Genomic DNA, 16,655 nt, shown 5'->3' on the forward strand with positions numbered 1-16,655 from the left:
AGAAGATCCCACATGCCGTGGAGCGGCTGGGCCTGTAAGCCATGGCCGTTGGGCCTGCGCGTCCGGAGCCTGTGCTCCGCAACGGAAGAAGCCACAACAATGAGAGGCCCGCGTACCACCCCCCCAAAAAAAATTAAGTCCAACTGAATTGCTACATGGAATGCTAAAGGAATTTGATATTTTCTGAAAATCACAGAGATCTAAGAACAAAGACTGTCAAGATGCTATAGTTGGACAATGTTCTAATATGTGAAGTTGATGGATCTTTCAACTCTCTCAGCCTCTGACCCTTTCCACATTTAACTGGTAAATATCACAGCAACTTAATTTGGCACAGCGTATACAGTATCATGGTGGAAAACATCTGATTTTCCAAAAGGATGAATACTGGAAACCAAAAACTAGTAGCCTCATATTGGTTTCTAAAACAAAATTCTCAACAAACTATTAAACCAGTAGATGTAAGTTTGGAAGAAAATGATAAAAACAAATCTTCCAACCACAAGATTACATTCAGCCACTGAAAACCCAGGTTAGAAAAAGCCACATCATCCACTGCAAAGAGGACTTGGAAGCAGCATGTCACTACTTCCCACTGATCTTCCAGGTGGATCCCTGGGGCTAGCTGGTTCCATGCACATTCCTTTCCCCTCTGTCAGCCACTGTGTCCCTGAAGCCTTTCTTTCCTGTTCCTAGGCCAGGCTCTATTCCCCTGGTGCTCACCCTAGCTTGGCTGCAAATAAGCAGCTGTGCTGAGAGTACTCAGACTCCCTCCAGAAGGTATACGGCCATGTGCTCCACAAAACAATGGGGGCATGTATCTCCAGCCCTCAGATTTGAGAGTAAGAGTGATGAATCAAACTGAAGGTGTCAACACGTGGTTTGTTTCCACCAGAGGACTGTTTTCATCAACAGGAATTATTCATAAATAGTCCAGAGAGACACAGGAGTGGACTCAGCACCCAGGGTGCCTTTTCCTGGATAAAGCACCAAGATACTTTCTAAGAAATGCTTGTAAGTAGGAGCTTTCTAGACATACACACTGGAGAACTGAGTCAGCCTGATTTTTGGCAGCTTTGTCTAAGTTATTCCATCTTGGATAGAGTTGGTTAGTGCCTCCTAGAACTGGTCTCCTGCTTGCTGCCTTGTTCCAGATATTTCCTAGGCCAGCTGGCAGAACTCTGCACTGGCTGTTTTATGAACTAGATCAAGCCCTTAACAGAGCCAGTCAATTATACCGTTCATCATATTTTGCAGGTCTGGGTTCTGCTGGGTTAGAAAGATTGGACGTATCAGCTAGCATTCACTCTCATAGAAGCAACAGGGTCAGGAACCATTTTATAAATCTCAATTTACTTCTGAGATGCTTCAATTGAATGAGCAATCAATTTAACCAACTACAATTCTTCCCTGGTTTAGGATCTGCATAGGATGGAACAACAAAAGCAGAAACCACAGCAAATCCTGGGCTGCTCAAACCTAAAAGCCCTCCACATGCTCTCTTAGACAGAGTAATAATACACTTCCAATATCTATGGAAACTCCAACTTTAAAACTTATTAGTGAGTCCCTCTGTCTTTTAAGTAAGTCCCTCTGCCTTACATAAAAAGAAAGATTATCAATGGGCATCATTGCATATTATCTCCCGCACAATAACCCACCCACCAACATGCTCATATACAAGTACATCTGATACATCTGGCTACACACTACACCCAACAAGAAGATACTTCATATGACTGGTCAAGTTGACATTGAATATTTATGAAAACTGACTAAAAGCTAGGTCATAAAGCTAGTCAATTTGAAATCATTATGTGAAATAACTGGTATCACACAGAACATATCATTTCACCCTAATGTACTTTAGTTATTAAAAAATATGTAACTAAAGGAAAAAATACTTGAAAATTTAAAATACATTTCTAAACAAACTATCAACCAAAAAAATAAATGGAAATTATAAACTATTTAGAAAATATTTAGAAAAAATAAATATTTAGAAAAATACCAGGATTATATAAATATTATGTACCAAAATGGTAGGACACGGTTAAAGAGGTTCTTAAAGTTTAGTCTTAAATGCTTACGTTAAAAAGAAAAGCTCAACTTAATGAAGTGATCATACAACCATAAGGAATTAGAAAAAAGAACAGCAAAATAAACTAAGATGAGAGAAATAATAAAAATAATAGAAGTTAATGAAAAAGAAAATAAACATATAATGAAGAGGATCAACAGAGGTCAGAAAAGTAATCAAATATACAAATCTCTGGAGAAAATAATCAAGGGGAAAAAAGAGAAAGGCATTTAAAAAAATTTTAATCAGGAATGAAAAGGGGCAAAGCTATAACTGCTACAGAGATTAAACAGATAAGATGTTATGAATGAGTTTGTGTCTATAAACATGAAAACTTAGATGAAATAAACAGATATATACAGCTTAACAAAAGAGTCCTATAAGCTTTAAAGAAATTGAATCAGTAGTTCAAAATAGTCCCATTACACACACATACATACACACACACACACACACACACACACACACACACACACTGGATCCAGACAGATTTCTAGGAAATTCTACCAAATGTTTGAGCATTGGGAAATTCTAATCTTATGCAAACTATTTCACACAATGGGGAAAAAAATCATTTGTGATATAACTTTGCCTTCAAAACCTGATGAGGATATTGTAAGCCAAGAAAAATATAGGCCAGTCTTACTAATGAATGAATACAGATTCAAAACCTCTAAAAAATAAACATTTTTATAAAACAAATCAGACGGTGGATAAAAAGATAATTTGTTATGACCAAGTTGGTGTTTCCTAAGAAACCCAGATTGATTTATCATGAGAAGATCAATTAAAGTAACTCACCATGTTAACATGTTAAGGTGAAAAAATATTGTATCTTAACAGAAGTAGGAAAAACTGGATAAAATTTTACATCCATCTGTGATGTAAAAAAATAAAAGCAACAACCTCCTTGGCAAACTGGGAATAGAAGGCACTTAGCCCAATAAAGGGCATTTCAAAAAACCCACAGAAACCTCATATCTAACAATGAAACTCTGAGAGCATCTTCTATAAGATTAGGTTCAATATAAGGATGCCTGTCTTCATCAATCTTATTCTACATTGTTCTGGAGGACCTTGCATAGTAAATCAAGAAAAAGAAATAAAAGCTAAAGGACTAGAAAAAAAGAAACAAAAACCTTCATTATTTTACAGATATGATCACTTACAAAGAAAGTCTCAAAAAACAAAGCTTAACACATAGGGGTTATTTAATAAATGTTTGTTGAGAAAAATAAGCAATAAAATAGTTGTGAGGATTAAGTGAGATCACCTATGTTGACTATTTGGCACATAGTAGGAACTTAGTTACTACTAATTTCCTTTCCCTTAAAGTTTACTTTTAGGTATTTATGTCACGAGGGAAAAGGATTTTTAAAAAGTAAAAATTTCAACCCAATGTTCATAGCAGCATTATTTACAATTGCCAAGATATGGAAGCAACCTAAGTATCCATCAACAGATAAATGGATAAAGAAGTGTGTGTGTGTGTGTGTGTGTGTGCATGTGCGCATGCAATGGAATACTACTCGGCCATAAAATAGAAGAAAAATTTGCCATTTGCAACAACATGGATGAATTTGGAGGGTATTATGCTAAGTGAAATAAGTCAGGCAGAGAGAGACAAATAATGTATGATATCACTTATATGCAGAATCTAAAAAATACAACAAACTAGTGAATATAACAAAAAAGAAGCAGACACAGATATAGAGAATAAACTAGTGGTTACCAGTGGGGAGAGAGAAGGGTAGGAGATTAAGAGGTACAAACTATTATGTATAAACTATAAGGATATATTATACAGCACAGGGAATATAGCCAAAATTCTATAATAACTATAAATGGAGTATAACCTTTAAAAATTACGAATCACTACACTGTCCACCTATAACTTATAATATTGTACATCAACTATACTTCAATAAAAAATATTTAAATCTTCAATAAAGTATTAGCAAGCGAAAAATAAAAAGTAAAAATTTAAATTAGGACGAAGGATGTTAATTAACTATACTTCAATTTTTAAAATGGTTAAAATGTTTAAAAAAAAGAAGGATGTTAGATTCAAAATCAATACACAAAAGTAAATTGCATTTCTAGAGACCCACAACAATTGGCTAAAATTGTGAAGTTTTTTAAAGATACAATTTAAAATAGCATTAAACACTTAAAAATACCTAGTTTAAAATAAGGAAGGTGTAAGTCTTCTAAAGAGAAAACTAAAAACCTTTATTGGAAGATATTAAAGAACAAATAAATAACTAGGAAGATCTATCATATTATTGGATGGAAAGACTGAACATCATAAAGCATATCATAATTCTCTCCAAATTGATCTACAATGTCAGTGCAATTCAAATAAAATTTCTATCAGACTGTGTATTATGTGCATGTCAAACTCAAAAAGATGATTCCAAAATTTACATGAAATAAAGGGCCAAAAAAAGCCAAGACACTCCTGAAGAGCAAAATGTGGGGTGGGGCTGGGAGCTCCCCACTCCTAGATACAAAGATTTACTGTAAGCTATGGAAATTAAATCATTGTGATACTGGTACAGGCATAGACTAATAGATCAAAAGAAGAATAGAGAGTCCAGTAACAAACCCATGCTAATATGGAAAATGGAAAACTACTTATATATGGAAATGACACTATGTCAATTGTTTATCCAACAAGAAAAAAAAGTTGTATCCCTATTCTAACACAAAAATGAACTGCATTTGATTAAATACTTCATATGGAATACCAAATTATAAAATTTTCTAAAGATGATATAGAATGCTTTTTTTTTTTTTTGCTGATTTATTTGGTTGTGCCAGGTCTTAGTTGCAGCAGGCAGGCTCCTTAGTTGCAGCTCTCAGGCTCCTTAGTTGCAGAAGGGTCTTACTTGTGGCAGGTGGTCTCCTTAGTTGCAGAACGCATGTGGGATCTAGTTCCCTGACCAGGGATCAAACCCACATCCCCCGCATTGGAAGGCAGATTCTTAACCACTGTGCCACCAGGGAAGTCCCTAGAATGCTTTTCTTTATAACCTTTTATTTCTTAAAATAAAAAAAAGAAGCAAATAATGCAAAATTTAATGAGAAGATCGATAAATTAAACTGCATTAAAATTAAGAACTTGAGCTCATGATTAAACATGAAATGCAAGCAATAGAGAAGAAGATGTATGACATATATATAACCAGTAAGGGGTGTTAGAAAGATATATGCATATATTTTAAGAACTCCTACAAATCATTAAGAAAAAGGTATACTCAGCAGAAAAAAATGGGCAACGGACATGGACAAGTATTTCATAGAAAAGGAAATACTAAAACACAAACATATGAAAAGATGATTGAGGGGGTATTCACAGGGTTCACTGTGGAGCATGTGTATGGCTTGCTTCCCGCTGTAATTGGCGTCTTCTTTTCCTGGCTGGGAGGCAAATGAGGGCCCTGAACCAGGTGGCTATAAGAGGAGTGGACTCAGAAGGGAGTGCCAGAGTTTGTGCCCTGGTGGCAGTGGTGGTACTGATCCAACACATATTCACCTTGAAGAGGAAGATACAGTGGACGATCAGTTATCATTGAGATGAATATTGGATAGCTAAGAAATGACAATCAAGAGTCCACTGTCTTTGTAAAAATGATGCCAAAATTGCAGAAACATTTGATTCACATCAAGAACTCTACAAAGGTAGAAGAAATTATCTGCGATCTTGTCAAAGGAGGAGGTGTCATACTTCAGCTACTAACAGACTTTGATATGACACTAAGTAAATACAAAGGAAAAAGATGCCCAACATGTCATAATATCACTGACAACTGTAAACTGGTTACAGGTAAATGTCCAAAAAAAAAAAAAGATATTTAACTAAAGGAAAGATATTCTCTTGAAGTTGATCTAGTTCTTACCAGAGATGAAAAGTACATTTATATGGTAGAATAGTATACTAAGTCACATAATTTGCTTGTTGAACAAGCTTCATCAAATGCTAAATTTAAAGAATTTGTGGAAGAATTTGAAGACATGTTCAAGGAAGGATATGAGAATTTATTTGATAAGTTCCAACAGCATAATATCCCTGTGTTTATACTTTTGCACTGCATAGGTGATGTACTTATCTGTCAAGCTACTGTTATCATCCAAATGTCAAAGTGGTGTCCAACTAATGGATTTTTTATGAAAATGTGGCTTTTTTAAAGCACATAAAGGGGAATAAATATAATATTTAACAAAAACAGACTATTTCAATCCTCAGTAAGACAACAGCAACATAATTCTGTTTGGAGACTCTCAAAGAGACAATAATAGCAGATGGAGTAGCCAATGGTAAACACATTCAGAAAACTGAGTATCTAAATGAGAGAATGGGTGAACTTTTAGAAAAGTGCATGGGCTCTTATGATATTGTTTAGTACAATTTAGTACTCATTGGAGGTAGTCAACACTATCCTACAGAAGATTCTATAAACAAGTATCTTTTAGGAACACCTCTCTCCCATAGGAGAAATTGATACCAGAACTGCTCATCTGTTTATCTTGCTGAAAGACTGCTATTCATAATATATTCTTGCTCTTTAAGTTTTTCCTTTGTTACTTCTATGTTTTCAAATATGTTGACTGCATCAGCTGGAAACTCTTTTTTCTCTACCTCTCACAACACACTTCATTTTTTGAACAGGTTAAAAAAAAAAACTTAAAGCCAAAATTAGAAAATTACTCCCTACTTTTCCAAAGTCAATTTTGTAGTTTAATATTATCATGCACTTTGTGAGGAGTCCTTTTATACTGGGAAAGTTTATGTAATTTTGAAAAGAAGTTTCTTGAAATGGAAATAATGTTCATGATTTCAAGTGTTGCTGTTTTTATAATACAGATAAATCATGCTGATGGTATCACCATCTCCTGAAAAAAAAGGTGGGGGATGAATGATTGACATATTTAATGACCAGGAAAATGCAAATTAAAACCACAATGAGATACAATTCTCAACACAGCAGATTGGCAAAAACTAAAAAGTCTGACAATATAAAATGTTAGCAAGAATGTGGAGCAACAGAAACCAACACATCGCTAGAAGGAGTGTAACTGGTCAGCCCAGTAGAGAGGGTAGTTTTCTTATAGAGGCTCAGCTGGCTTCACATATCACATAAATATACAATAATTCTGAAGATACATAGAATTAAATAAAATCCATACTAGTTATATGTTTTATCTATTTTATATTATAAAAGATGTAACAGAAATTTCTACAAATGCAATTTTAAAAAATAAGTGGCTAATCAAAATTAACAACTTGTATGCATATTAGAAAATATTAAAGTAATTAGGTAATCAGTTTTAGATGATATATCTTCCACTCTCCACAGTGGGCCTCAGTATGTGATTTTGTTAAGTAATATTCAGAATAGAAAAATGATTTTAAAATCCTAAAATTATATAAGATATTCTGCTATGAAGTCTCTAAACTTATTATTATGTCACATAGAAGTTTTTAAAAAACAAGAGTTAGAGCAAGAAGACTGTAACCAAGCAAGACATAGCTTCTTCCTGCAAAACTACTCTATATCAACCTCGTACTAAATCACTGGAGCAGGCAACTAGGGGTAAAGATATCCAAACAATTCACCAACATTGGACTCCAGAGCTTCCAAGCAGTCATAACACCCATCTCTATTTTAATGTGCAGGGTACCAAGAAAATATACCCAAAACACCAATGACAAAAGACTCTAATGCCTTTAATGGCTTTGCTCTTGTCAACTGGGAAGAATACCATCAGAGTTGCATGGTAGAGATTTTACATATACAGAACCTGAGGCAATAAGCAGTTAAGCAATGCACCCAAGGCCACAGGCAATAAGTGACTGAGCCTGGATACTAACAGACGACTGCTTAATTTTCTGAATCCACACTGTGTACTCAGATTTTATATGGCACGTGGTCTGAATCTTAATTAGAAAAACTTGAACCAACTTTGGTCCAGATCCACAGTAGCTAGCAAAAACAGCTGGAATAAAATTTTCTCTGTTGTTTTTTGTCTTATGCTCCTAAATTTAGTCCCAATAGAAGTCTTAAGGCCCTTAATAATTCATTCTGATTGATTCCATTGTAGGACATAGAGTGACATACTGAGGAACAGAACCTGCTTATTAATCTCCTTGACCTGTCATCTCTAACAATCCATCCAAGGTCGCCCTTAGCATTTGATACCATCTTTTCAGATTGGCCTCTTGCATAAAATAGGATCATGACAGCTTGTAAATTTCCTAGCCACAAATTCCTTAAATTCAACTGAGATAAAAGCAGATGAGAAATAATTCTTATAATCCATATTTTTGCAAGTAACTGGCTTAGAGGTGTACTTGTTGCAGTAATAATCTGAGACAATACCATCTCCTTAAAGCCATCATGAGAAGGAATTACCACAATTAAAATAATCTTCCATGGGTTGATCATGCAAAAATCAATACATCTTTGCCAAGGTTTCTTAATAAATTCCCAAAGAAAGGTAAGTGCTTCTGATGGGTCATGACAGGAAGCCTGAGCTCTATTCCTGTCTCCTCTAACAGTCAACTAAGGGCTCAGGACACTGGCTCTGGATCAGTATGTGGTACAGCAGAAGCCTTGGTTAGGTGTAGGGATGGGTATCATGTGCTTTCGAGAAGTCAAAAGGTGGAAAAGGGTGGCGAACAGAGGTAGCATTTGAAAAAAAAGGCCAAATCAGAAAGGTGAGAGGCGCTTGTAAAAAGCAGTCAATCAGGAATTCCCTGGCAGTCCAGTGATTGGGACTCTGCGCTTTCACTGCCAAGGGCACGGGTTCGATCCCTGGTCAGGGAACTAGGATCCCACAAGCCCTGTGGAACAACCAAATAAATAAACAAACGGCAAACATTAAAAAAAAAAAAAGCAGTCAATCAGAGGGGCAATTAAGAGAGGAACAATCTAGGTACACTGTATCAAGAAGACTGGGACATCCACAGCATTTGGTGGGAGGCAGAGAATGGTGGAAAGCAACTCCTGAAACAAATTCCTGTGATGAGAAACTGGGATACTGCTCCCCTTGGGCGGGGGTGGTGAGGAGCATCTTAAAGATGCTGGAAAAAAAGATTTTATAGTTTTTTTTTCTTTTACAGTATAAGGACGAATTATAAGCCTTTAGACATAGATTCTAATGTACTGTCATAGAGACAATTTCTGGTTGTGGTGCGGCAATGTGGCCTTATACTATTACAATCATACCTGGCTGATATTAGGTACTCAGTGCATATTTGTGAAGTGGAATTTAAGGAATGGCATGCTTTTTGATAAGAACCAATGCTATTTTCCTCACAGACAGTATCTGTCATGGGCAGATGATTCAGATTGATGCCTTATAAATAGCATGAATTCCTTAGGAAATTTCTCCACAAGCCCCTCCCTTCACACTAAATTCAAGATATTAGCCAAATCCTGCAGTGCTAAGTACATATATAAATCAAGTCAGGATTCTACTGACACTAAACTTGAAGAGAGAACAGTAACACAATCTGGCTTTGCAGCAGCAGGCAGTCCATGACTTTGACTTTCAACCTTGGCGTTCTAAGTCGTCAGACAAGCATACAGTAGACGGTGTCATACCAATTACTCCAGCATTGCATGTGCTAGGTTAGCCTTTAACAGAGGTACTAAATGAGCCTTGCGATCTGTTTAAATTGTAAAGGAGTTGAGGTAATAATGGAACTAAGCGATTCTTCAGATAATAAGAATGATGGCTATCATTTACAAGAGCCTACCATGGACCCAGTATCTGGGTCAGGTGTTTTACATTCATATAATATTCACAACGGCCAGGCAAAGTGAATATGACTGGCCCCATTATACACACAAGGAACCTGAGGCGAAAAGGCAACTAACTTACATCGTGTAAGTAATTTACCAATAACTGTGCTAGAGTGTGAATAACTCAGAGATGCTTGAGTCTAAAACTTGGGCATTTTTTTACCATACTATGTTACTTTGAAGAGTTAGCCATTTGTGCTCCGGGCCACTGCCCATGTTGTTAAATGCAGCTCCAAAACCATAAAGCGATCTGTCAGTGGTAATAAACAATAGTTTACGTTCAACTTAATGTACTAGAACAGAGTCAGAAGTTAATACTGTTTGTCATTCTTCTTGTTGGCCAGCTCAACACCACAGTCACATTTTTTTCCAGTCTATAATTAAATATATTAGCAAAGGTTGACTTCCGTAGAAGGAAAACAGAACAATCAAGTAAGCCTCCCAAAAGCTTGAAGCTCTTGCTTCATGAAGAGTAGGCACACCACGAATTGCAAATATCTTTCCCCAGGTGCAGCCCATTTCACAGAAAAGATGAAATGACCAAAGAAAGTGAAGCTAGAATCCCAATTTGATTTTATTTTCCAAAAACAGAAGGATGATATGCAAGTACAATGTGTGATTTCCTCATATATTCCCCTGAGTTAAACCTCTCATGATCACGGTCATATAGGAAGTTCTTGGGAAATGTGAAAAACGCTGGATGTGATGACAGAAGTCCTGAATTCCCTATCCCCTGCTACTGTTTAGCTCCAAAATTCTGGCCCATTTAATTCTTCTAAGCCTCAGTTTCTTCATTTTGTTAAATGAGGATAATGATTCCTACCTTTCACAGCAGTAAGGATGAATTGAGATAGTGTAGGTTGAAGCATTTTAGAAATCATCAAGTTCCACACAAATATACCCCCACATTCAGAAGACAGAACAGGCATCAGACTAAAAGCATTAGGAGCTCTCCAACTCCCAAGTTCTGCCCACAAGGCTTGACTTACTTCCTGTCTTGAGTTCTGTGATATTTCCCTATATGTTATTTCTGGGATGTTATCCCTCACCCCACTTATTATTTCTGATTGCTTCAGTGGGTGTCTGTCCCCAGCAATCAAACAAACCCATGACTAAAGCAACAAATGCCCCCAAAGGACTTCCCCTCTAGCCAAACAGGAAAGAGCTGATGGACCAATAAATCACTGTTATGGTTATTAACTCCAATGCCTTACTTACAGTTCACCTATAGTTTCCAAAAAGTTTCACAGCAATTTATTCTAGGATAATTTGCTCGCTTATATACTCCAGAGCTCCAGATCTTTTCTTGGAAACAGGTGTACATCTCTTACTCTACAATGGATATATGCAATTATAAGATCTTCAGAGAATAATTCTATCTCTGCCTTAAAATTTTTCAATATCTCTCAAATATCACGGGAAATCTGTTAACAATTTCCTCCAGTTAAATCCTAATGATGTAAACAGATTTTCTTGGTAGGTTTAGGTACTAAGCAGTTGTGATGTTTTTCAAACCTTTCATCTTTAAAGAAACTATCCATGTTGTACACTCACAACCCAGCTTCCAGAAATATCAACTGTGTGGTCCATGTCAAAGTTGTCTCACAACTTTGGTAAAGGGCATTATGAAAAGATGTTGTTGAATAGCTCATTACTCATTGTTTACACACCACAAGAGAGGCTGCAGGTAGTGGTTCTCAAGAACACAAATTGTGGCTCCAAACATTCTGGGTTCAAACCCTGGCTCTCCAACTTATTAGCAGTGTGATCGTGGGGAGGTTGCTTAACCTCTCTGTACCTCAGTTACTTCAACTGTGCAATAGATTGACAATAGACCTACCTTACAAAATTGTTGCGTGAACTATGTAAAGTGCTTAAGACAATACCTGGCAAACAGTAAGTGTCTTATAAATGTTAGCTCTTACTACTTTTATTACTTTGCCTTCACAGGCATTAATGGGTTATGCTGCATGCAGTGAAGTTTCCTGAGTCATTGTGTCCCAAACTCTCCAAACATGATACAATTCCTGGGATCTGTGCTTGTAAATAATCAACAACTCCTCATGTCAATGGATGTAAATTGCTAACACACCTTCTGAAAGGCATTCTAACAGATTTTTGAACTTCCTATTCTGTCAAGGAGCCGTCTTCTTTCATGGGCAGGACTATTACAACCTTGAATACGTGAACAAGACATGAGTATGATCCTTAATATCTCCCATAGTAGTAAAAGTGTGCGGTCTTGACAGTTAGACAACCTGGGCTTGGATCCTGGCTCTGCCATTTACTAGCTGTGTAAACCTTGGCAACTTACTAAACCTCCCAAAATCCAGTTTCTTCACATGTAAAATGTGGAAAGTAATGATATCTATCTCACAGAGCTTTGTGAGGATTAAATGAAATAACTAAATCTTAGCATAGTGCCTAGAATATAGCATATTAATTTTTCTTTGGTTTGCTTAGTCCAGTTGAAAATGAGTTCTTTGCCTGTGTGTTAATTGAAAAATTCTATTAGCAGTTGATACTTTAAGGACTATAAAATGCAAGGATGAAGTTTTACTAGCAGAAGTCTTTTCTTGTGCCATTATCTTGTGTCAGATTTACTCCACATGAAGAGGCATTTTGGGAAGATTTTATTATAAACCTTACAATATAGAATAATCCTGGAGCATGTGTCTAACAAATATATAGAAATATGTTGAAAATGTGACTGACCTCTGAAAAGAATCATCAATGCTTTCTTTCTACTTAAATTTCTTGTCTGTTTTCATAATGTAAGAATTGGGGTGAGAACTTCAGAATGATAAAGTCGTAGAGTTAGAAGGTTAGAGGATGTCTAGAGGAAGGCTGTTAACTGCCCCCATTCAAGTCAGGCAGACATGACTTAAACATGGTTTGTCTTTGGCAAAGCTGAACTAGTCTGGTCACCGTTGGTTCCTTGGTAGCTTTTCTTTACTCTTCTCAGTCCTTGAACCTATCTTGGTCCCATTATTGTTCTTACCAAATGGTCAATTCATTTCTGTTCATGTTAACTGCTAATTAACTTGTTCACAGCTGATGGGCTCTCAGAGATGTTTGGAGATTCTTACAGTTGGAAAAACCAGAAATACTGAGGGAAATTAAGCTATAATAGTAGAATTATAGGTTGTGAAGTTGTTAGTTTGGGGGAAAGATCATTGCCTGATATTTTTTGCCCACTGTTCCTCTGTCTAGGGCCTATCTTGTTCCTGTGGACTCATTAATGTCCTTAGATTGGAATAATTATGCAGAAAAACTTTCTTTGATTTCTGATTTGGAGACAAAGAGACTCAGATCCTATTACATGATAGTTGGCTACCTCCTCTATTGCAGTTAATGGGAAGAACCAGAATGCAATCCTGAACCCAACTCATTTCTTTCCTAAAGATATCACCCAATGACAATACCAAGGAATGGCTTATCTCAGCCTTCCCAAAGATATGTAAAGATAATGTGTAGCTATACAAATAGAGCTCTATTACAAGTCCCCTAGACTATATTGCCAGCCAGGTGGCAGTCCTGAGCCCCTCCTGTAACATTCTGGAGCAGCCACTGGTAACACCATGAGTGGCTCAGACATGAGGCTTATTCAAAACTAAGCATGCCTTGTTACAAAACTATTAATTTTACAACTCATATGCAGTATTGTTTTGTTAGGTTTCTGCTCTTCGATTCCGTAATTAAGATGAAATTTTAGAGCTTGAAGACTCTCAGAAATCATTTTCCCAGCTCTCTCATGTTACATATGAAGGTTCTAAGGTGCACAGAGAGCAGGGCATCTGCCCAAGTTCCCAAGGGTGATGAGTGCAGGGCAGCCCAGATCTGTGTCCCTCTCCTGCTCATAGGTCTTCTATGGTTCTTTGCCTTCAAAGTGAAGGTAACTAGGAATAACAAGTCTCTCGAATAATCTGGCCCCACTTTCCTATCCATTGCTTGGACTCCTTGTTGCCTCATAAACATTCTCTGTGGGAAATGACTAAGAGTGGAATTAGATCCATTATGAGGCAGATTCAATCATCTAGGTGGAAGAAAATGGGGACTTGGAGTAGGGTTGTGGCAGTGGGGATGGAGAAAAATGGATGGACTTGAGAAGGACTTTCTGATAGACTGAGGATGGTGGGTGAATAAAGGAAGGAATCAAAGATGACAGCTAGGTTTCTCGCTTGGATAACTGAAGATAAGGAAGATAAGATAGGGACAGGAGAATGTTGCAGGTCAAGGTGGTGACAGGGTGCTCTTAGTGTTTCAGATATGACAATCTATTTGAGAGATGGCATGGCATATGGGAGAGGAGGAACAACTCTTTCCTCCTCCTTTGGATTTCATGAGGAGAGATCTCCCTTAAGCTCGCCAGCCTTTGTACCGTCTCCTTGCTCCTCCCCAAGGAGGTAGGGTGAGTTACCTTATTAGGGTACTAGGGAGACTAATTGGGCATACATCGCCAACCCCTTCTTCCTCTTAATCTTCTGCCCACAGGAAGCATGGCTCTGCTGTGCTCCTCAATGCTGTACATTTCAAAGGGATGGGCCTCTCTTGTGGGGAGGACTGTAGGCGTCCAGCTTTTTCTATATCTGGGAGTGTAGGGCTATTTAATTTTGGAGGTATTATAAGCTCATACTCCAGCATCTGCTTAGTAAGTTGTAAATGTGATATTTTGATGTCCCATCTCCTCTTTTGTCTTATTTCTCATCTCAGTCAGATCAGGGTAGGAAAGAGAGATGCTGTTTACTGGGTCTTCTCAAAGCCAAGAGTACAAGAAACAGTGACAGAGGAATAGAGAATCCTAAGTCTAACACTTATGGCCATGTGGTCTCGGGAAAAGGCCTCAGTGCTTGTTTCCTAATCTAAAAAAGGGAGAAGATGACATGCACTCCCCCCTTCTCATCAGATTATTATGAAGATCACATGAGATAATTCTGAAAAAATACCAGGCTCAAATTCGTATTCAAATATAGGAAACATTACTTTTAGTTCCAAATGCACTGACTAAGGAACTTAAAAATGGAATTTCTGCAAAGAGAACACCAAAAAATGAACAAATTAGTATTTCTCTTGTAATAATAATTATTATAGATATCTTATTATATATGTCTCCTTAGGCAAACAGTGGTTTATCAAAGGTGACAGGCATGGAGGAAAAGAAAGGAAAAAAAAGTAGTCTAATGCTCATTTAGTCAAATTTTCCTATTTCAAATATTGAAAAACTGCCCTATTCTTTAGCTTTGTACATTTATACAGAATTTGAGAATTGGAAACACATTCTAATGAATGGCTTCCTTTATCAAGGATGGGAAAAAAATTATCTTTCATAAAGCTGGAATGACAATTTAAAAAAAAACACTTCCACACACAAGCCAGGCATTACGTTCTGCTAGAAAGAAGGAAGCAAGATACAGATGTTAAGGTTCAATGTGGTTTTCAGTCAAGAGAAAACATCAACTCTAGGAAACAGTGTCACACAGCTTATAAAGTTTGGTGGACCTTCCCTGGGATGGATTGTCACAGAAGGGCAGCAGCAAGTCCTGTGGCTAGATTTTACAAATGATTAAGCAAGTTTCAGAGTGTTAGTACACTGGGGGAGAAGCAATATAATAACAGAGGTAATTAAATCCCACATGCTTCCTAGTGGATTCAGGAAGATGGAAAATATTTCTTTTCTGCCTACAAAAGGAAAAGGAAAAAAAGAAAAAAAAAAAAAAACCCTGAAGGGAACATTCACCAGCAGGAACTTTAGGTTAACAGAGGCAAAACCTCAAATAATCAATCAGCCTGAGAATTGCTGGCATGGTAACTTCTGTGTCACTGTTGCTAAGAATTCCTGGTGGATACTAGGCTAAGAGAAATACCAAAGAAATAATATTTATCATTGTTCTCACTTTAATAAAAGCCTGGGTATTGTATACCAAGTGTTTAAATATCAATTTCCCTGTCACTTGTTCTACTTAGAATGTACAATACTTCAGGAGCAAGGTCTTTTTCACATTGCAAGGCATTGACTACAGGAACTAAATTACAACCATGAGCCACATGGGTTAACAGTTTGACATGTAATTAAAATGTGTGTGTTTTAAAAGAAAGACAAATATTCCATGTACCCAATTTTAAAATTTAAAAGAGATATACTAATCACAGGCCACATGGACGTAAAAAAGAAACTTAATTGTTTTCTGAGGTAGGTCTATGAGATTTTAAACTTTGATTTGGAAATTATAACTAAAACTTATTTTCATGTTATATCTGCTTTATGTTCAAGTCAGTAATATCATAGAGGGCAAGAAGAAGACATGGAAAAGAGAAGAAAGAATAAGGAAAAAGAGATATAGCCAATTCAAAGGATGGCTCGGGGAGAATAGGATAGGGAGGGGGAAAAGAGAGGGAAATTTGGGAGGGACAAAGGGAAGCAGTTACACAAAGGAAGACAGGTGTGGAATGTCAGAAAAGAGGAAATGGAAAGCATAAGACAAAGAAATGAGAGATGAAAGGAAAAAAGAGGAAGACAGAGGAAAAGGAAGGAGGTTGGGGCAAGCCAGTGGTTCGGAGGATTCTGAACTATGTTAGGTAAATGCACTGTTGACAGTATCATCCCACTGAACTTTGAAGTGATGACAATTGTGCTAACTGTCTGTGGGAATGTCATTTAACAGTTTAACACAATTGGTCACAGATGACTTTAGAAGAATTACATACTTCTCAAAGGATTGAATCTTTTCTAAGGTAATGATAGATAATGCAAATTAAAATATCTA

The 16,655-nt window shown here is 36.8% G+C and overlaps 1 protein-coding gene and 1 pseudogene across 2 annotated transcripts in view; one reads left to right on the forward strand and one right to left on the reverse strand.

The window, feature by feature from the left end:
- PDE11A (phosphodiesterase 11A) overlaps positions 1–16,655 on the reverse strand; it is a 449,383-nt gene that overhangs the window by 415,377 nt on the left and 17,351 nt on the right. The window lies entirely within an intron of this gene.
- Positions 5,515–6,486, forward strand: LOC309809846 (cytosolic 5'-nucleotidase 3A-like; annotated as a pseudogene). The gene is made up of 2 exons: positions 5,515–5,636; positions 5,680–6,486. The product of its transcript is annotated as a cytosolic 5'-nucleotidase 3A-like (transcript).

Source organism: Mesoplodon mirus (genome assembly GCF_964341445.2).
Source record: "Mesoplodon mirus genome assembly, chromosome: 8".
Taxonomy (NCBI): Eukaryota; Metazoa; Chordata; class Mammalia; order Artiodactyla; family Ziphiidae; genus Mesoplodon; species Mesoplodon mirus.